This window comes from Trichosurus vulpecula, chromosome 6, assembly GCF_011100635.1.
Source record: "Trichosurus vulpecula isolate mTriVul1 chromosome 6, mTriVul1.pri, whole genome shotgun sequence".
NCBI lineage: Eukaryota > Metazoa > Chordata > Mammalia > Diprotodontia > Phalangeridae > Trichosurus > Trichosurus vulpecula.
This window is the reverse complement of record NC_050578.1, coordinates 80,083,323-80,105,576: the sequence shown is the minus strand read 5'-3', so window position 1 is coordinate 80,105,576 and position 22,254 is coordinate 80,083,323.

Genomic DNA, 22,254 nt, shown 5'->3' with positions numbered 1-22,254 from the left:
AAACTATGGTCATTGCTGATTTTGTTGCTGCTATGTATAACTGAAAACCAATTTAAACTTACGTAAGGAAAAAAAATGTTCTGAGTTACAGAACAGTTACAGTCAGAGTTACAAACTTGGTTATGTTGCAGACCAAAATAAAAGCCAAAATTTACAATTCTTTGAAAAAAAGTTGTACTATTGATGTAAGCAGGAAGATTATTTTCTAAAGAGAAAACCAACTGTTTATAAAACCCACACTGTAATGTTTGCAGGGTAGAATTAACACCACTTCCAAAATCACAACAAGGCAGAATTCATGCCTAGCATAAACAAATCAAAGGAAATGAATCACTTTAAATGATTTTTTTCCTTTTCTGCTTCTCTTGGGTACAAGAAATAGTATAAACAGATGAAAATTAAACAAATGAGTTTCCATGTTACATTGGGTAATATTTATCCAACTTTAACAATGGTCTACTCAGATGTCTCCTTATGGAAGGGAAAGAATTCTGAGTTCACAATGTAGCCAGAACACAGTCCTCACAGGATATGTGATGTTAAAAAGTATCAAGGGTGATTCTCTCAATGCACTATCTTCTATCTGAAGGCCAGCCTGGTTATGTACAAAGATGTTCATTATCCTAGCTTGGATGATGAATTCTTTGTCTATGGCTACCCATGAAATGAAAGAAAATGTCTATTTCTGTATGACTTCTTCCCCATCCTGTGGTGATGTTGTCAGAGTGGTGGAAAAGGGAAAGAGGACCATCTATAAACACAAACTTAAGTGTTGCTACTCTCAACATAAGATCCTTGATCAATGACCAATCCATCAACCAATAAGTATTTATGAAGCACCTATTCTATGCCAGGCACTATGCTGGATATTAGAGGTGCAATGCAAGGGCAAAACAATTTCTACTCAAAAGGAGCTTCTATTTTAATTATTATTGTTTTTTTTTAAATTACTAGGCATTTATTTTTGTCTCCATCTCATCCCCCAGAATAAGAAAAAAAGAAAAAAAATACTTGTAGCAAAAATGTATAATAAAGTAAGACAAATTCCAACATTAGCCATGTCCAAAATATATTCCTCATTCTACATATTGAATCTATCACCTCTCTGTCAGGTGGTGGGTAGAATTCCTTATCATTGGTTCTTTGGAATCATAGATGGATTGTGTGCTGATCAGAGTTCTTGTCTTTCAAAGATGTATGTTTTTATACTATTTTTTGTTTTAGTTTTCTCCTGGTTCTGCTTTCTTCACTCTGCATCAGTTCATATAAGTCTTCCCATGCCTCCTTTTATTCTTTACATTCGTTGTTTCCTCTGGTGCAGTTAATATTTCATCATATTCAAGCATCTAATGGGGGAGACAACACGTAGACATATAAGTATGCACAGAATGAAAATAAAGCGAATCAGTACAAGCTAGTTTGGAAGAGAGGGCACTCGAGGAATACTTTATACTTTATGCTTGAGGAAGAGAGGGACTCTCTGAGGCATAAGAGAAGGGGGCACTCCAGGCATGCAGGATAGTCAGACAAAGGCACTGAAATAGGAGGTGGAGTAGCATGTGTAAGGAACAGAAAGAAGGGCAGTCTGGCTGCATCTCAGGGTTTGGGGAAGAAAGGAAAAGCACAAAGAAGCTGGAAAGATAGATCAGGGTGAAGTTATGAAAGGCCTTAAAAGCTAAACCCGGATTTTTTTATTATATGCAAAAGTAATAAGGAGTCATTGGCATTTATTAAGTAGGAGAGTGATATGGTCAGACTTTCACTTAAGACAAATTTGGCAGCAGTGTGTAGGATGGACTGGAGCGGGAAAAAGCTTAAGGAAAGATACCATTTGGAAGGCTTTTACAATAGGCTATTTGAGGGGTGATGGAAGTCTGAAACTGTTAATAGGGAAAAGATGTTTGATGCAAGAAATTTAGGGAGGCAATAACATCAAAACTTGTCAACTGATTGGATATGTGGGCTAAGGGAAGTGAGAAGTTAAAGATTATGACCAATTTATGAATTAGAGAGAATGGAAATGTTGCCCTTGTCAGAAATATGAAAATTTGGTAGAAAAAAACATCGAGATCATACATGTCCTTTGACCATAAATAGGTTTGATCAATGATACTCTAATAGAAATCAATTTATACACCAAATGAGGAGACACATATAAATTTGCTTCACATATTTTATTGCATCTGACACTGAAAAGAACCCAACTGTCAATTCAGCATTGAGAGTATATGTGATTGCAGAGTTGGGGAAGTCCTTTATGGACCTCTGCAATTCTTAAATCAGTGGACATCGACTTTGTTTCCAGTACTTTGCTACCACGAAAGTGTTACTATCAATATTTTATACCAATAACTCTGAAAAATAAAACATTAAATACATTTTAAATAACTAAATAAGAGCACAAATAATAATTACATTACCATTTCTTAACATAAAGCAAATAAAAGAAGAATGTGGGGATTATAATTGCCCAACCTACAAAAAAAAACCACTGAGGTAGATCTCTGAGCCAATGACACTTTATTAAAGGGTTCACAGTCCTTTCTAATGAAGTGGTCCTCAGATCTTCCTCATGATCTGACAGGCCCCCTTCTTCTGAGACCTTCTAATAGGTTTGACTCCCAAAGGAGGCACAGTAAAATACAGAATATCATTGGTTGAAAGACCTTGCTTTTGCTCTCAAATATGTGAAATGGTGACAAGCCCTTTTTATGCAAAGTCACCTTTAAATGGGCTATGACAAAATGTCATGCTATCATAATGACAAGCAGTTGCCTTAAGCCAGAGAACTTCAAAGCTACTCAGGGTAACTCTCTGGGCAATGCAGACAAACCCAGCAAGCTCTTCACTCAACAGCTGTCTGTCTTGTCGTAGCATCTTGCCTTAGCAAAATAGAACTAGCAAACTCCTCAGGTTGACTTTCTACTCAATGCAAATAAGCCCAGCCAGTTCTTCACCCAACAAAATGTTGCATCACTAATCAGCTTTTAGCCTATGATTATAGTAAAGAAGCTGAAGAATCTATTTTTTCCTCTTCTGCCTTTCCTACTCAAAACAGAAATGGGGCACCAGAGCGACCAGGCACTCTTTTAAGAGGTTCCAAAGGGTAGTAGGCAAACAGCAGCAGAGAACCATTTTCCTCCCTAGCACAGTTACTGAAAGCTTCCTGTCAACTATGTTCTCCTTCCAGAAGCATCTGCTTTTATAGCTTCCACTCTCTCTTCTTCCCCCTTCTGCTGGATGTGTCATTGCTTCTAATGACTCAGTGCAGGTTTCTTCTGATTCCCAAGTCCGTCATTCTTTCTGCTACTGCCTCTCTATCCCTCTGTCTGTTAAGTGAGACTTCATTCAACCCATTCTAGAAATAAAACTATCTGTCCATTCCATAAAAATCTTCAGAGAAGTGGGTGAGTTTGGATTAGGCAATAATCCAAGGTCCCTTCTTCCTCTAAATCCTATAATCCCAAAGTAAGGAGATAACACAGTACATTAGAAGATATCACTGGCTCTGGAATCAAAGCAACTAGGATGAAATTTCCCCACACCCCTGCAGCCCTGCCAGACTTCTATTACTATGCACACTTCACACCCCTGGGCTACTCAGTCCCTTCTATTGTAAAATGAGAGACTTGGACTAGATGGTTTTTAGTCACTTCCAGCTCTGAATTTATGATTCTATGACTCCACCACCTTCAAGGGCAATATGTTAACAACTAATTAACAATCCCCTCTCCCCTGACCAGAAACCGGCCTTCATCCATTAGTCTTGACTACATAAAATGAAATGCAATTGAGGAGCTACTACAACCTGAAAGGAGAAAAATTTAAGAATATGAGGTTAATGAAATTAATTCAAATTACAGAAACTTTATCTAGTAATAAAATGGATGAGAAAAGGGCACCAATATACCAAATTATTTTGAATCATGAAATTTACTTAACACAATTGTTTCAGTATTTTTAATATTTAAAATTTTATGATTCATTTATTTTTAACATTCTTTTCTTTTAAAGTTTTGAGTTTCAAATCCTCTTCTTCCCTCACACCACTCCCCTATGCACTGAGAAGGCAAGTAATAGCATAACAATTATATGTGTGAAATAATGTAAAACATATTTCCATATTAGACATTTTTAATGAAAGAAAAAGAAAGTGAGAAAATGATACTTCAATTTGCACTCAGAATGCATCATTTCTGTCTCTGAAGGTAGATAGAATTTTTTTTTTATTATGAGTCCTTGAAAACGGTCTTGGACCATTGCATGAATCAAAGTAGCCAGGTCTTTCATGGTTGATTATCATTACAACATTTCTATGCACAATGATCTCCCAGTTCTTCTTAATTCACTTTGCCTCATTTCATATAGATCTTGTCATGTTTTGTTTTGTTTTTTACTGAAACCACCCCCCTCATCATTTCTCACAGCACAATAGTACTTTATCACAATCATATGCCACAACTCATTAAGCCATTCTGCAATTGATGGGCATCCCCTCAGTTTCCAGTTGTTTGCCACCACAAAAAGAGCTGCTATAAATATTTTTGTAAATATATCTCCTTTTCCTTTGATCTCTTTGGGATAAAGGCCTAATAGTGGGTCAAATAGCATGCACAGTTTTGGGGCATAGTTCCAAATTGTTCTCCATAATGGTTGGACTAGTTCAGTATTCTACCAACAGTTCATTAGTATATCTATTTTTCCCTCATTCCCTCCAGCATTTGTCATTGCTGATATGGTGGTACCTCAGAATTGTTTTAATTTGCCTTTCTCTAACCAGTAATTATTCAGAATATTTTAATATGACTATATATAGCTTTGATTTCTTCTTCTGTGAATGGACAGTTTATATCCTTTGCCCATTTATCAATTAAGGAAAGGCTCTTATTTTTATAAATTTGACTTAGTTATATACTCAGTATATATTTGAAAAATGAAACCTTTATCAAAGAAACTTCCTGATTTTTTTTTATTTTTCTTCATTGTCTTATGGAACCTTTTAGCAGTAGTTTCCCGTATTATCTTTTTAAATTAGTTCTATTTTTGTTTTTGCTTTGTCCCAAATCATAGTTGCTACTGTGCTTTTTTGTTTATTTATTCGTTAGCTGAAATGTATTAGATTCTTCTCCAGCCCTTTATTTTAAGTGTCTGTTTGTTTTTCTGTTTCAAGTGTGTTTATTGTGAAAAACATATTTTTATATTCTGGTTTCTAATAAATTCTGCTATCCACTTCCATCTTATGTGTGACCTCATCCCATTCCAGTTACAGTTTTGATTACTGTGTTTTTCACTCCATCTCATTTTCTTCTGTTTCTTTCTTCTTTTTTTAATCCTTTCCCTCCTAAAAAGCCTATTTTTCTTCTAGCCACTGCCTCCTTTAATCTGCATTCCTTTTCATCATGCCCATCCCTTTCTCTTATCCCATTATGTGCCTATTTCACCATTGGGTAAGTTACATTTTTTTTCTTTTCTTTTGGAGGGGGGAAGGCAGGGGTTATGTGACTTGTCCAAGGTCACACAGCTACTAAGTGTGTCAAGTGCTTGAGGTCAGATTTGAACTCAGTTCCTCCTGACTCCAGGGCCGGTGCTCTACTCACTGTGCCACCTAGCTGCCCTGTAAGTTATATTTCTATGCACAACTGAGTGTGCATATATATTTTTCCCTCTTTTAATCAATTCCAGTGAGAGTGAGGTTCAGGCATCACCTGCCAATTTACCACATATTTCTTTCCATTGTAAAAGCTCTCCTTGTACACCTCTTTTCTGCAAGAAATTTTGCTTCATTCTCCCTCTCCCTTTTCCCTTTTCCCAGTGCATCCTTTTTCCTCATCCCTTCATTTTTTTGGAGATCATTTGAACATAATCAACTCTCATTCATGCTTCCACCTATATAAACCTTTTAAACTATCTGAATAATGATAAAGTTCTTAGGATTTACATGTATCATCTTTCCATATAGGAATGTAAACACTTTAACTTTATTGATACCCTTATGATTACTTTTTCATGTTTACCTTTTTACATTTCTCTTTAATCTTATGTTTGAATGTCAAATTTTGTCTTCACCCTCTGGACTTTTCATCGGGAATGCTTGAAAACCTCTATTTCTTTAAATGCTCATGCCCCCAACTTTGAAGGATTATATTTAGTTTTTCTAAGTAGGTTACTCTTGGTTGTAATCTTAGTTCTTTTGCCTTCTGGAATATCATAGTCCAAGACCTCTCCTCCTTCAGTGTGGAAGCTGATAAATCTTGTGTGATCCTGACTATGGCTCCACAGTATTGAATTGTTTATTTCTTGCTACTTGAAGTACTATGTCTTTGACCTGGGAGCTCTGGAATTTGGCTATAATATCCTTGGAAGTTTTCATTTTGGGAACTCTTTCAGGAAGGTATAGGTGGATTCTTTCAATTTCTCTTTTACCCTCTGGATCTAAGATATCAAGAAAATTCTTGATAATTTCTTAAAGGATGATGTCTAGCCTCTTTCTTTGATTATGGCTTCAGATAGTCCAATAATTTTTAAATTATCTCTCTTTGATCACATTTTCTTTTTCCAATGGGATATCTCAAATTTCCTTCTTTTTTTTCATTCCTTTGCCTTTGTTTTGTTTTGTTTTGTTTTTCTTAATGGCTCATGGAGTCATTAGCTTCCACTTGCTGTATTCTAATTTTTAAGGAATGATTTTCTTCGGTGAGATTTTGTGCCTCTTTTTTCATTTGGCCAGTTATGATTTTTAAGCTGTTCTTTTCTTCAGTGAATTTTTGTTCCTGTTTTGCCATTAGGTGAGTTTTGTTTTTAAGGTGTTATTTTCTTCACTTTTTTGTGCCTCTTTACCAAGCTGTTAATTCTATTTTTATAATTTTCTTGCATCACTCTCATTTCTATTCACTATTTTTGCTCTACCACTCATCTCTTTCTTTAACTGTTCCCTGAATTCTTTTTGGGCTTTGGTCCAACTAGCATATTTTTCTTTCAAGCTTTGCTTGCACTTGATTTCTCATTGTTGTCTTCTGGATTTATGTTTTGGTCCTCCCTGCCACCCTAGTAGTTTTTTATGGTCAAATTATTTTTGTTTGTTCTTTTTGCTGGCTATTTCTTGACTAGTTCTGGGAGTCTGCATGTCTTTAGTGCTTTCAAGTTAGTGTGATCTGGGGAGAGGTATAACCATTGCTCTCTTGGTCTGCACTCTAGCCTTTACCTTGGAAGGGCCTGTGGTCTCCTGGAAACTCAAGCATTAGTGTTTTCTTTGCCTTGAAACAATGACCAGGGCCCCTGATCCCTTGTGACTGACCCATAGTCCTCCTCTCTGCCACAGAAATGGGACACAGAACATCTGATGGATAATAGAGATGCTAATTAGCTTTAGGATACCCAGTGCCAGCAAAGGGTTCTTTGTAATCTCTTTTTTAAAAAAATTAATTTTACCATTTTATTTAATATTTTAGTTTTCAATATTGATTTCCACAAGATTTTGAGTTACAAATTTTCTCCCCATTTCTACCCTCCCCCCCATTCCAAGATTGCATATATTCTGATTGCCTTGTTCCCCAGTCATCCCTCCCTTCTGTCACCTCACTCCTCACCCCATCCCCTTTCCCCTTAATTTCTTGTAGGGCAGGATAGATTTCTATGCCCCATTCCCTATATATCTTGTTTCCCAGCTACATGCAAAAAATTATTTTGAGCATCTGCTTTCAAAACTGAGTTCCAAATTCTCTCCCTTCTTCCCTTCCCACTCACCCTCCCTAGGAAGGCAAGGAATTCAACATAGATTGCATATGTATCATTACATAAAATACTTTCATAATGCTCATGTTGTGAAAGGCTAACTATATTTCCTTCCTGTCCCCCTTTGTTCAATTTTCTCCCTTGACCCTGCCCCTTTTTAAAAGTATTTGCTTTTGATCACCTCCTCCCCCATCTGCCCTCCCTTCTATCATCCCCCCTTTTATCCCCTTTCCCATATTTTTCTGTGGAGTAAGATACCCAATTGAGTATGTGTGTTGTTCCCTCCTCCAGTTGAATCTGATAAGAGTAAGATTCATTCATTCCCCCTCACCTGCCCCCTCTTCCCTTCCAACAGAACTGCTTTTTCTTGCCATTTTTACATGAGACAATTTACCTTGTTCTATCTCTTCCTTTCTCCTTCTCTCAATATATTCCTCTCTCACCCCTTAAATTTATTTCATTTTTTAGATATTATCCCTTCATATTCAACTCACCCTGTGCCCTCTGTCCATATTCCCTTCAACTCCCCTAATACTGAGAAAGGTCTCTTGAATTACACACATCATCTTTCCATGTAGGAATGTAAACAAAACAGTTCAACTTTAGTAAGTCCCTTATGAATTTTATTTCTTGTTTATCTTTTCATGCTTCTCTTGATTCTTATGTTTGAAAGTCAATTTTTCTATTCAGCTCTGGTCTTTTCACTGAGAAAGCTTGAAAGTCCTTTATTTTATTGAAAATCCATATTTTGCCTTGGAGCATTATACTCAGTTTTTCTGGGTAGGTGATTCTTGGTTTTAATCCTAGCTCCTTTGACCTCCAGAATATCATATTCCAAGCCCTGCTATCCCTTAATGGTGAAACTGCTAGATCTTATGTTATTCTGATTGTGTTTCCACAATATTCAAATTGTTTCTTTCTGGCTGCTTGCAGTATTTTCTCCTTGACCTGGGAACTCTGGAATTTGGTGACAATATTCCTAGGAGTTTTCTTTTGGGGATCTTTTTCAAGAGGCGATTAGTGGATTCCTTCAATTTCTATTTTACCCTCTGGTTCTAGAATATCAGGGCAGTTTTACTTGATAATTTCTTGAAAGATGATGTCTAGGCTCTTTTTTTGATCATAGCTTTCAGGTAGTCCAATAATTTTTAAATTATCTCTCTTGGATCCATTCTCCAGGTCGATGATTTTTCCAATGAGATATTTCACATTGTCTTTCATTTTTTCATTCCTTTGGTTCTGTTTTGTAGTATCTTGATTTCTCATAAAATCACTAGCTTCCATTTGCCCCAATCTAATTTTTAAGGTGGTATTTTCTTCAGCGGTCTTTTGGACTTCCTTTTCCAATTGGCTAATTCTGCCTTTCAAGGCATTCTTCTCCTCATTGGCTTTTTGGAGCTCTTTTGACGTTTGAGCTAGTATATTCTTTAAGGTGTTATTTTCTTCAGTATTTTTTGGGTCTCCTTAAGCAAGTTGTTGACTTGTTTTTCATGGTTTTATTGCATCATTCTCATTTCAGTTCCCAATTTTTCCTCTACTTCTCTAACTTGTTTTTCCAAATCCTTTTTGAGCTCTTCCATGGCCTCAGACCCATTCATATTTTTTTGGAGGCTTTTGATGTAGGTTCTTTGACTTTGTTGACTTCTTCTGGCTGTAGGTTTTGATCTTCTTTGTCACCAAAAAAGGAATCTAGAGTTTGAGTTTGAGTCTGAGTTCATTTTCGCTGCCTGTTCATGTTCCCAGTCAACTACTTGACCCTTGAGCTTTTTGTTAGGGTATGACTGCTTATAAAGTAGACAATACTTTGTTTAGGGTCCAAGCACTGCTGTTTTCAGAGCTACTTCTACTCCACTGTCACCCCAGGCTCTGTCACAGCAGTGCTCCTCCTCCCCCAAGAACTGCCAACCAAAACCGCAATGCAGATCCAAGCAGGGCACAGCAAAAGAAGCTGTCTTTGTGCCCACAAGGCCTCCTTTGTACTCCTGCTCTGCTCTGCTGCTAGATTCCTCCCATTGTGTGAGCCAGCGATTCGGGAAGCAGCTGACACTGGAGCTCAGGAAGCAGTCTCAGGAGCTTCCTCCTGCTGTCACCTCCAAGGCTGCACCACCTCCATCACCCCCAGGGCTGGTGGCCAGACAGGTCTGAACTCGATCCAGCAGTTTCCCCCTAACCTGCTCTTTGGCATTTGTGGGTTGAGAAGTCTGGTAACTGCCTCAGCTCAATGATTCATAACCCTAAGGCTGGTTCCGGCCAGCTGACTCTAGGTGTTTGGCCTGTCCTGGCTTGGCCCAAGCTGGGATGCACTCCACTCCCAGCACCATGTGATAGACCCTTCCTGGCGACCATCCAGGCTCTCCTGGGCTGGAGACCTGTTTCCCTCTGCTATTTTGTGGGTTGTACAGCTCTAGAATTTGTTCAGAGCCATTTTTTCAGGTGTTTGGAGGGATTTGGGGGAGAGCTTAAGCAAGACCCTGCTTTCTAGCCACCATCTTTGATTCAAGGTAGGAATGTGATCACATATTTCTAGGGGTGTGGTAATTGAAACAGTAGACTCTACTGGTTTTTACCAAGAAACCTAATCAAAATGGCCAGCCTTCCATGTAATAGACCATAGGCTTACAGAATGGTCTTGGGGTGATGATCAATAGAAGCAGAACTAGCAGTGCTATTGTCACTGGATTATACTATAGACCACTTAAACAGGAAGAAGAAATAGATAAGTGATTTGGGAAACATATCAAAGCTTGACCAGCATGATGTGATCTAAAAGCGGTGTGATATTTCAGTTAGCCAGACATATGCTGGAACTGTTTCCATATAAACCAGAGCAGCAATTTCTTGTTTTGCCTTAATGATAGTTTCACTCTTCAAAAAGTAAGTAAACCAACAAGAGTCCATTTATTCTTCAACTAATTCTCAACAAAAAAAGATCAATAGGATGGATGTAATGGGAACCTTGGGCAGAAGTGATCAGTCCATCTTAGAATTTATCATGAAGAGAGGAAAACTAATCAAAGTCAGACGTAGATTTTGGAAAGATAGATCTTAAATAGGCAGTATGGTAAGGACTAAGATTTTACAGAGACTTTAATCACTTTGTCTTTGACATTAACCTTTGTCTTTGACATCTGTCACATTTGTCTACAGGTGACATTTGTCCCAGGAAGAATGGGACTTCAATCAATTGTTACCTACCCTTGCATATACATATGTTTTGGTTATGGTCTGTATGTTTTCCCTGTGGGTGAAAGTGTTCTTCTCTCATACTGCCACAGCCTCTGGAGTAACAGAAATCCTGTTAGGAAAAATCACTCCATTATGGGGAGTTCCTAAGGAAATCCATTGTACCTTTCACCCCCAGTTATCAGGAATGGTTGAAAAAGTTAATGGGATACTTAAAACCTTGCTAAATTCTCTGAGGAGCTAGGTATCCCCTGGCCCAAAGCCCTTCCTTTAGCCTTGCTAAGCCTTAGTTCTAGAACATTTGGTTCGCATAAGCTCAGTCCCTATGAGATAGTAACGCTAATGAAATCTTCAGACACAAAACTCTCACAATTCTGATAATAGAGGGTAATGATAAGGGCCAAGAGATTGCTATGAAGGCAGAGAGAATTCATTGGCCAATTTAGATTTATCAGTAGTCCAATTGAACTGTCAGGACAAGTTACTAAGGGGCAGTGCTTTGAATGCCATGATTGGAATCAGGAAGACGTTGGGTAAAATCCGGCCCTAAACATTCCCTGGTTGTGTGACCCTGGGCAAGTCACTTCACCCTGTTTGTCTGTTTCCTCATCTATAAAAGTGAGCTGGAGAAGGAAATGGTAAGCCACTCCAGTATCTTTGGCAAGAAAACCCCAAAAGGAGTCACAAAGAGTCAGATACTACCGAAAAATGACTAAACAACAACAAAATCTGTGAATTAAGGAGATGTAGCAGCTATATGAAGAATGATAGAGTGGAAAGACACTAGAAACAAGAAGACCAGTTAAGTAGATAGACTAGAGATGAAAAAGTCTGGAAATAGGGTGGAGGGAGGAAGCATGAGTAAAGAAGAGGGGATACATTTAAATGAATGGAAACCTTTATTGAATGTGCACTATGTTTTTAGTACTGTTAGATAAAATAGATGTACAAAATGAGTGTGTACATGTTAAATATGCATTTGCTACCTTCTAACTCTAGCTAATGCCTACAGTGAGAGAAAGGAAAAATATCAATGCATTAATATATTGTGCCTTTGCTCAATCTTATTTTGTTTCACTTTGGAAATATGCTTTCCTAAGGGCCCTGATCCTGGGCCTAATTAGCCCAGGCTGGAAGTGTAGCAGCTGCTCATAAGCAGGACACCATTTTTGTTTGAAAGGAGAGTTTTAATCCACTTGATTTCCAACCTGGGCCAGTTTGACCCTCCGTAAGTGGCTTGGGAACCTCCTGCCCCCAGGGTTTCACCATATTGGTGCCATCCAATTGACTTAATTCACTGAAGCTCAGAACCTCTGAACTCACATAATTCTCTACCCTTATCCTCCCAAGTATCAGGGATTACAGGCATGTGGTACCACTCTTGGTCTTCTGCTCAGTCCTTGCTTCTAAGACTAAAGATTTTCTTTTCCTTTAAAAATAAATTTTATTCATTACTTCTGTCTTTACATCACAGTCATTTGAACTTTGTCCTCTTCCCCACTTCCATTGGATTTCCCTTATAAAAATTAATAACAATCCAAAACATCTAATAAAGTGACCGCTTCTGACAATATATACAATATTCTGCCATTTTATCCATTCACTAAGGCTTTCATTGTTTTGTTTTACCGATGCCATCACTTTGGATATAATTAATCAATTTCCTTTCCATGATATTTTTTCCTTTATGTTGTGGTAGTTACTGCGTACATTGTTCTTTTGGTTCTACTTATTTCATTCTACATCAGTTCATACAAATCTTGCATCTGTCTATAAATATTTTCTTAACTTAGAGACTATAACTTAAATTTTAGATTTTAAGATCTGTGAAGGAGACCTGACTTCTCTTGATCCACGCCTCCTATTTTACAAATGGAAAAAGTGAGACCTAGAGAATTAAGTGAATTGCCTGAGATCATGGACACAATCAATTAGAGTCAGAGATGGAACTTCATTCATAGCATATATAAATTTGTGTCTTTTGTATACACCTTGCATTTTACACCAAGGAACCAATTTCACTTGAGTGTACCATCTTCCCAAAATATTGTCTTTTTGAAAAATCATATTTATTTTTAATTTATGAACTAAAACAAGCATTTCTATAATATTGTATAATAAGAAAGATGATCGTGCATGGAACTGCAAATCTATTATGTATGACTTGCCATTCTTTTTAAATATATGATAAAGTTATCATGTAAATTTATTTTTTCCTTTTTTTCTTCCTTTTACCCACCCTAGAGATGGATATTTGACACCAATGTGTGTGCACGTGTGTGTGTATAAAATATGTAAAATCATTCTATATGTACTTCTATTTATCGTTTCTTTCTCTGGATGTAGACAGAGCCTTCCTCCATATGTCCTTTGTAGGGAATTTTGGCATTTATAATAGTTAAAATTACTTAATTGCTCAGAGTTGTTCTTAAAACAAAAGCTATAGTCTTATATTTCTCCTCCCTTTGTAGCCGTATTCCTAGAAAAAGCTTCCTGGCCTGGGTTGTCTCCACTTTCTTTCCTCCTACTCACTTTCATCCCCTTATAATATGGCTTCAGACCTTACCACTCAACTAAAATGACTCTCTCCAAAGTCATTTTTTTGTTATTTTTTCATTTTTTTTCTCAAAAATTATTTTATTATTTAATCCAAAGTCATTACTGATCAGTGTCCAATGTTTTTGTCTCAGTCCTCATCCTTCTTGATGACCTTTCTGTTGCATTTGATACTACTGATCACTTTCTCCTTGATACTTATCTCTCCCCTCACCCGGTGGCTTTCCTTCTCAGAATACTTTCAAGCTACTTTTTAAAAAAAAAACTATTCTTTCAATTTTAAACTTAAATACAAAATGAGAAAAGGAAAAAAAAAACCATTGCCATGTACACAGCAAACCATAGGAGAGGATTCAATTCAAAAAAATAAATTTCTATTTCAAGAAAACCTATATAATAAATAGTACACATTGTTTTCCAAACTGCCCGGCTTTTCTTTGCTTCCTTGTTGGTTTTCTTTTGTTTTCTGCTGTGCACTTTTTACTTTATTTGCCCCCTTCCTTCTTCCTCCAAGAAGGCTACAATAAAGTATACACACACACATATATGTGTGTTTATTAAATATATACATGTACATACATACATATATGCATATAGATACATGTATGCATATATAAACATGCACATATACACTCATACACATATATGAAAGACCATACAGTGCATATTTCCACCTGTCATCTGCTTTTCTGGAGGTGGCTAGCACCTTCTTTCATAGGCCTTTCCATGTTTTTCTAGGTTAAGGAATGGGAGGGCAAGGTGACAGGGATAGTAGTCATGATCTCAGACACAGTAATTCAATTGGGATGACATTGAATAAATAGATTAGTTAGGTAAAATTATCATTTAAACATTTTTATTGGCTTTACCTACCTATGAACAATAAATATTACTTCAGTTGTCTAGATTTGAATTTATTTGCATAAAAAGCATTTTATTTTTATGTTCATATAGTTTCTGTGTCTGCTTTGACAAGTATACACTCAGGCATTCTATACTATCTAGGTATTTTAAATGGTCTAAAGTTATATTGAATAATATTATTGATACATAGTATGGTTTCTCTATTTTTCATTTTTGATTAAATCTGTTTTAACTTTAACTTTGTCTGAGATCATGATTACTATCCTTGCTTTTTTTACATGATAAATTCTACTCCTGCTCTTTACTTTATTTTTGTGTATAACTCTCATTTTATAATGTTTCCTGAAAGGAACATATTGTTGAATTCCAATTTTTAATCTGCTATCCATTTATGTTTTATGGGTAAATTCATCCCATTCACATTCTAAACAACAATTACTTGTGTATTTTCCTCCCTATTTTTCCTCACTATCCTTCTCATCCTATTCACCCTATCTCTCCTCACTCCTCTGCTTTACTTGTACCCACTACCTTGGCCCCCCATTCATTAACCTACCCACCACTCTAAAAATCCCTTCTTATCCTCTCCTCCCACCCTACCCCCTTTTCCTCCTATTTCTTTCTGAATTTAAAAGACTTTTATAACTTTCTGGATGCATATATTGTTCCCTCTTTAACCCACTTCCACTGAGAGTAAGGTGCCAGCACTACTTACCCCTCCCCATTAGTTTCTTCTGTTTCAAATTTTCCTTTTTTCACCTCATTCATATGAGATAATTACTTCTTTTTTATCTCTCTCTACAGTTTTATTTTCTTAGTCACCTCATCATATTTAGCTCACCCCAGGTCTTTCTTTCAAACTACCTAATTATAAATGACAGTCATAAAAGAACTGATAATATTTTCACACATAAGAAATAAACACTTTGACCTTATTGAGTCCCTTAAATTTGTCTTTAATGTTTACTTTATATTTCTCCTAGATGTTATATGTCAAATTTTCCCTTAAGTTCTGGGGGTTTTGTCACAAATACCTGAAAGTCTTTCAGTTCATTAAGCATCCATTTTTTTTCATTCAGGATTACATTTAATTTTGCTGAGTAAGTTACCCTTGGTTGTAACCTCAGCTTTTTTGCTCTATGGAATATAGTATTCCAAGACCTATGATCCTTCAACATAGTAGCTGCTAGGTTTTGTATAATCCTCACTGTAGCTCCATGATATGTTTTTTTTTCTTGTTGCTTCCAATATTTTCTCCTTAACCTGGGAGCTTTAAAACTTAGGTATGATATTCCTGTAAGTTTTCCTCCTGGGATCTCTTTCATGTGGTGATAAGTGGATTTTGATTTTGATTTCTACTTTGCCTTCTTGTTCTAGAACTTCAGGACAATTTTTCCTGAAAATTTCTTGTAACATTGTATCAAGATTCTTTTTTATCATATTTTTCAGATAGTCTGACTCATATCATTTCCATTGACCTATTCTCCAGATCAGTTATTTTTCTGATGAGATGTTTCTCTTCTAGGTTTCATTTTTTTATTTTGTTTTATGATTTCTTTGGTGTCTTAGAACAGCATTAGCTTCCCCTGGCACAATTCTAGTTTTCAAGGAATTATTTTCTCCCTTAAGTCTTTGATTCTCTATTACAAGTTAATTGACTTTCTTTTCAGGATTTTCTTAATTTTCTTGGATTGAACTTTTTTTTCCTAATTTTTTTCCTCAATCTTTCCTATTTGATTTTTAAAGTCCTTTTTGAGTTCTTCCAAGAACTCTTTTTGTGCTGACGAACATTTGACATTTCTCATGGAAAAAGGAGTGCCTTTTTTGAACCCAGATCTTCTCTATCTCCATATGTACTATCTATGGTTGGGTTTTTTCTCCCTTGTTTACTCATTTTTATTTTTTTTTACTTTATTTTGGTGTTAGTAGCTATTAGTGTAATTAATTTGTAGTCCTGAAGTATGAGGAAAGATGCCCCAAGTCTCAGGTCCTTCTTATTGTTATTTTCTGAGGTCTATCTTGGGGCTTAATCTTGGGCTCTCCTCTCCACTCCTAAGCCACAGCTAGAGCCCACAGTCACATTGTCTGTGGTCCCTCTGGTGGCAGCAAAGTACAGCAGTCCTCTCTACCCTGGAACTGAAACCAGGGACTCTGCTCTCCTGAAAGCACCCACAGCCAGCAGGATCTCCACCCATCTCCTACTCCACTCACCAGGTGTGTGCTAGCTCCTTCTCCCCACAGCCACAGCCCAGGACATGTCTGGTCAGCACAGTTGTGGTTAGCATCTCTCAACAGCAGAAGGTCCTTCAATCTTCTACTCAGCCATCAGACCCCTACACTGTCTGCAAAATGCAAGTTTCAAATTCTGAGGCTGCCCCTCAAAGGCTTGTGGTTTGTTGATTCTGCAGAGTCAGCCTGGAGGTTCTTGCACTTCCCTCAGCTTAAACTTCCATCCCTGGAGGTTGGGTCTTTCCTGGGGTCTTCTCAAATTATCTTAGAAGGACAACTGCTTTACCCCATGTTTATTTCTGCTGCCTTGAGGTGATGGTCTGTCTTTTTTTTTGGAGAGCCTAAAGTTTCCTGACCTATTCCATCATCTTCCCAGAATCTTCTCTCCATCTACTCTTTGTATTTCTTGCATCAAAAAAGCTTTTTGCATATTATTTTCCCCATTAGACTATGAGCTACTCGAGAGCAAGGACCATGTTTTTGCCTTTCTTTGAATCCCCAGCACTCAGCACAGTGCTTGACACATATTATTAAATATATTTCTAAGACCAGTGAAATGGGGGTGAGATGACTGACCTGGAAAAAATACTTTTTCATTCATTCACATAGTCACAAGCATTAATCTCATCTAGTCATTATAATCTACTCCAGCATGTTTCAATCAAAGCAGGATGCTTTGGGGGGAGTTTTCTTTTATGATCCTCTGCTTCTTCTTGGTATAAAGTTGTCCAATGTCACTTTTATATACATCCTATCTTCCTGAGGACAATCTCATTCCTGAGTACCTAATAGAGTCAGAATAAATTCTTCATTTCCCTCTTGTCTAGAATGTCATCATCTGGAAAGTGATTCAGACAAAAGCCACATAATAAATCCAAATGACTGTAAGAAGCAAAATTTTGCAGCTATCAGAAGGGGAAAAATCATAACCACCCAAACTGTGGAACAAATATTATTAAATATGTAAACTAATGAAATTAAAGTTCATATTTTAAATTACCTGACCAAATTGACACAAATCCATAGTCTCATCTAATTTCAAAGGTAGAAAGTCTCTTCCAGCCTACTCTAATACAGGATTATAAACTCCATATTAATAGGAAACTTGTTTTTATCTAAAGCTCATGTCTCTACCAGTATCTAACCCTATCCTCTGTATTGTAAAGTATTGAAAGTACTTTAGGAGCTTCCAATGAAAGGAAACATAGGTAAAAAATATTCAAATGTTTCTCTACAGAGCTGCACATAGTAGGCATTAAAAACATGTTTGCTGAATGATTGAATTAGTTGAAAGACTAGCCAAATTATTTTGTTTGTAATATTGAATGTTACTTGAAACAATTGGGCTCTCCTCTGGGAAATCTCTTTGTTATACAGAAATTTTTGTGGCAATTGTTATGATAGGATATGGCCTATATTGTGGCTTCTGAAAATAATTTTATTTTTAAAGGTGATGTCAGTATCATTATGCTTGATCATAACTGTCTGTGGTCTTGAGAAGAATTCAAGAAAATTAAATTATCTGGTGTAATGCTCTAGAAATGATATCCTTTTAGTGCCAGCACATAATTACAGACTCTCAGACCTTGGAGGGATATCAAAGGACATCTAATCCAAGTTATAACAGATAAACACCCCTCCTCCCAAATGACACATGACTGACAAGTAGTCTTCCAATCTATGATAGAAAACATCCAATGAGGGTTACTCATACCTTTCCAACAAGCTGATTCCACTTTTAGATGGCTTTACTTGTTAGAGAGTTTTCCTTTCATGAAGGTGAAGTTGCCTCTGCAGTTTATACCCATTTCCCTAACTCTCTTTTCTTGAGTCAATCAGAACATGCCTAATATTTCTTTTGCATGATAGTCTTACAAATGCACCTATCATGTCTTCCCTGGGTCTCCTCTTCTTCAGACTATACAATCCCAATTTCTTCAACCAATCATTCTGCTGCCAGATTTTCAGTCCCATCACTGTTGTAATTGCCCTTTTTTGGGAATATAAGTTATCAAGTCTTCCTATGATATGGCCTCTAAAATGAATACAATATTCCAGGATCATTCTGATAAAGGCATTGTCAAATGTAATGGATCTCAGTTCACAAAAGAAAAACTATGTAAAATTATGAATTATGGTTAATGAGAAAGTACTGAAAAAATTATTTCACAAGAAAAAGTATCTAGCTCTCTCTAGTGGCTGATTTTATTGTTCTTTTCCTTAAGACTACTTATCTTCCTGAATTTTTAAAAAATCGGCACATTTATGAAACATTTACCATATATGATAAAATACATTTTTATTGACCAATCATAGCGAGTAACATATATGGGGTTTCTATCTGATGTCAGTTCTTGTTTATTATAGCATTGTCTCATCTTCGGGTCCTTAGGAAATTTAAGATGCAACTTTGAAAGTATTTTAGGAGCTTCCAATGAAAGAAAACATAGATACAAAATATTCAAATGTTTCTCTACAGAGCTGGATAACGTTAATATTAATAATATTGTACCCATAGTAAATATTAATTTTTCAAAATTGCTCAAATGATAGTTTTAATAATTTTGGGCAGTTATCTCAATAACTGGAGTCTTTGTCAAATGGAACACACATATCATTTATGTATGCCTTAATATTTGCTGTATAACATCTTTAGTCAGAATCTTTTGACTACCCAGGCTAGCATTTTCTTTTAATCAAATAGCCTGATATTCACTGACTGGCATATTTCTGATATTCCCTTAATAATGAATGAATATATCCACTGTTTCAAGTTACTTCATCCTATGACTCAGTTTCTTCACGAAACAAAATTCATGGGTTTAATATTATTACCTTTCTGTGTTTGTAGGTGTGTTTTTTCTAATATATGGTTATTTTTTTTTTTTGTTTTGGCAGGGCAATTAGCGTTAAGTGATTTGCCCAAGGTCACACAGCTAATACACGTGTCACGTGTCTGAGGCCACATTTGAACTCAGGTCGTCCTGACTCCAGGGAAGGTGCTCCACTCACTGCACCACCCAGCTGCCCCTTATGGTCATTTTTTTAAAGGTGCCATGCATTGTTGAGAAGTATGTGTACTCATTTCTATTACCTTCATTTAACACCAGAGGTCTATCCTATCTAACTTCTAAAACCTTCTTAATTTCTTTGTGGTTTATTTTAAATTACATTTATCTGGCTGTTGAAGAGTATTTTGAGGTTGCTAAAGACGAGCACATTAATGCACTACTGATAGAATTGTGAATTGACTCAGCCATTCTGGATATCAATCTAGAGCTATATTTTTTAAAAAAAAGAATGACTAAATTTTCTGTGACACAAAAGAAATCACTGTTTTTTTTTAAAAAAAAAACCAACCCAATATAAGTCAACGATGAAGCAACATGAGTTTATCAGAGTGAATGAAATGAGATTCTCAATGACGATATAACATTTAACAAAAGTAGGCTTAGTTAACAAGAACCTTGATTCAGTTGATATAGCTCCCTTCACTTTCTCATTTTCCATGGTCATATGTCAGGACAAAAGTGTATGCCTTGTCTGAAGAGAACCTGACTCCTTATGCACTCAGTCTTCAATCCTTAAACCAATTAAGTTAGAGGATGATGGCATTGCCACTTGGGGAAAACAAACAAACAAACAAAAAACTAGCTTACTAAATGGAGAAGACACTGATCCTAACACATTTCCATCCCTTGATGACAAAATGCTAAAGATCTTCCATTACTTAAATGGCCTTAAAGCCACTAATTGATACCCCTTATCTCAGAGAAGCAAGAAGTCTGTGGCACTGGAGGATAAGTATAACTCAAAGAAAAAAAAGCAAAATAGAAAGCGTAAAAAAAGACAATAAGCAACGAATGACACATGGAGGAATGGAGTCCATTTTTGGGAGGGTGACCACAGTGGGTCTCATGACATAAAGTGGTAATATTGAACAGAAGAGCCATAGTGTATATGGTAACACTTCTGGCACAGTCACTGGTCTTTATCACAGGTCAGGGTAATTTTCCTCTACCATGCTCAGGGTCAATACTGAACTCACCCAAAACCACCCATTTGGCATTCTTCTTCCCATGGGGCTCCATAAAGAGAATGGCAAATCGCTGCCCACTGCTCTCCCAGAGATATTTACCAAGGGGTTGCTCCTCTTCTTCCATTGGAACTCAATAATTATGGAGGGTCAATTTCACCTCCCTCCTATCATTACAAAGCAAGAAACTTCCCAATAATTCTACCTCTTGGACTTAGGTATGGGCAATGATGCATCTTACCCCTAAGTATTGTAATGGCTGTAGGGGACTGATCAATTCCAGATTATAGTAAGCAAAAGGCCATAATGGGCCTGCCTATTTTACTCCCAGTATTGGTGCCTATTATACTGGGACCTCCGTCACTGCTGACATGCACTATGCTACCTACTATTGGAGTCTGTAGACCAAGGTGTCACTGTCCTTGGCTGACCAACCATACCTCTAAGGTAAGGCATAGTCACACAGAATGTCTCATACAACTCCAACAGACTCCAACCAGTCAGAAAATAGCTTGGATTCCTCATCTTGGCAGGTTTCAGTTTCTCTGATGCAAAACTGTTCCTTGCTTTTAACCAGCTCTGACTAATAGATATCCTGATCTCAAAGTCTTGAGGTTGACATCAAGACTAGGAATATCTATCTCAGGATCAGAGTTAGCTAATCTATGCTAAGACAAAACAGCAGGGGCATCCATCTGAGACTCATTTATGCTAATGCTTGTACTCACCATGTTCAACCATTCAAGCAGTCATCATTTCAGTTGGGGTGAGGTTGAGAAACCCTCCTACACTTTTCACTGGAAGAATGAGGGAATGATATAACCCCTGCTGGGGTGGGGGGGGAGAGTATTAAAGGACCATCCAGAGATTCCTACATTATCTCAAAGCACCGCAACCTTCATCACTCCCCCCAGTCCCAAGAAATGATCTGCTATAAGTGGCCCAAGTCCCACAGATTAAAGGAATCATCCATTTGTGTTCATTGCACTCCTCCTCCTGCCACTACTTTTTGCCCTCAGCAAATCAACTGTGATGCATTTGGCAATTTGTCCACATTTCTAATTCTGGAAAGGTCTTTGGGATTCAGAGGAGGCTCAAGTTAATGTGCTTTCAAATATCTCCCCCAGTGCCTTGAAATAAATGCTCTTCACAAAGTTCATGTAGCACAGTTAGTGTCCTACTGAATGCCATAGAAAGAGTTCCAAGTGGCCAATTCAGCACAATTTTTAGATAATCCCTAAATCAATAGTCCTTAGTGAGGACCTAGGTGACTTAGAGGTTATATTTGGCCTTACTTAACTAGCATTGAACTAAAGGCTCAGGATAATCTTTCCTTGGTGGTCTTCTCCAACAACCTCCATAAAAACTGGTGTACCATCAAAAGTTCTCTGGTATGCCAAATTGGGTGGAGTCTTTTAGGGATGCTTTAGACTTGGGTAGAGCTAAAGAGATTTTTGTTGCCCCAGTGATTAACAATTGCACAATTTTACCACACACATACACACACACACAGGCATACACCATAGGCTAGTGATTGATGTTCTCCTTATTAACTATGTTCAGGAACTATACCTCAAGCTTCTTATGGGAAAGGGTGTCATAAATCTCTGCCTACCAAATGAGGCTATGAGATCTACACCTTATCCCCAGCCCCA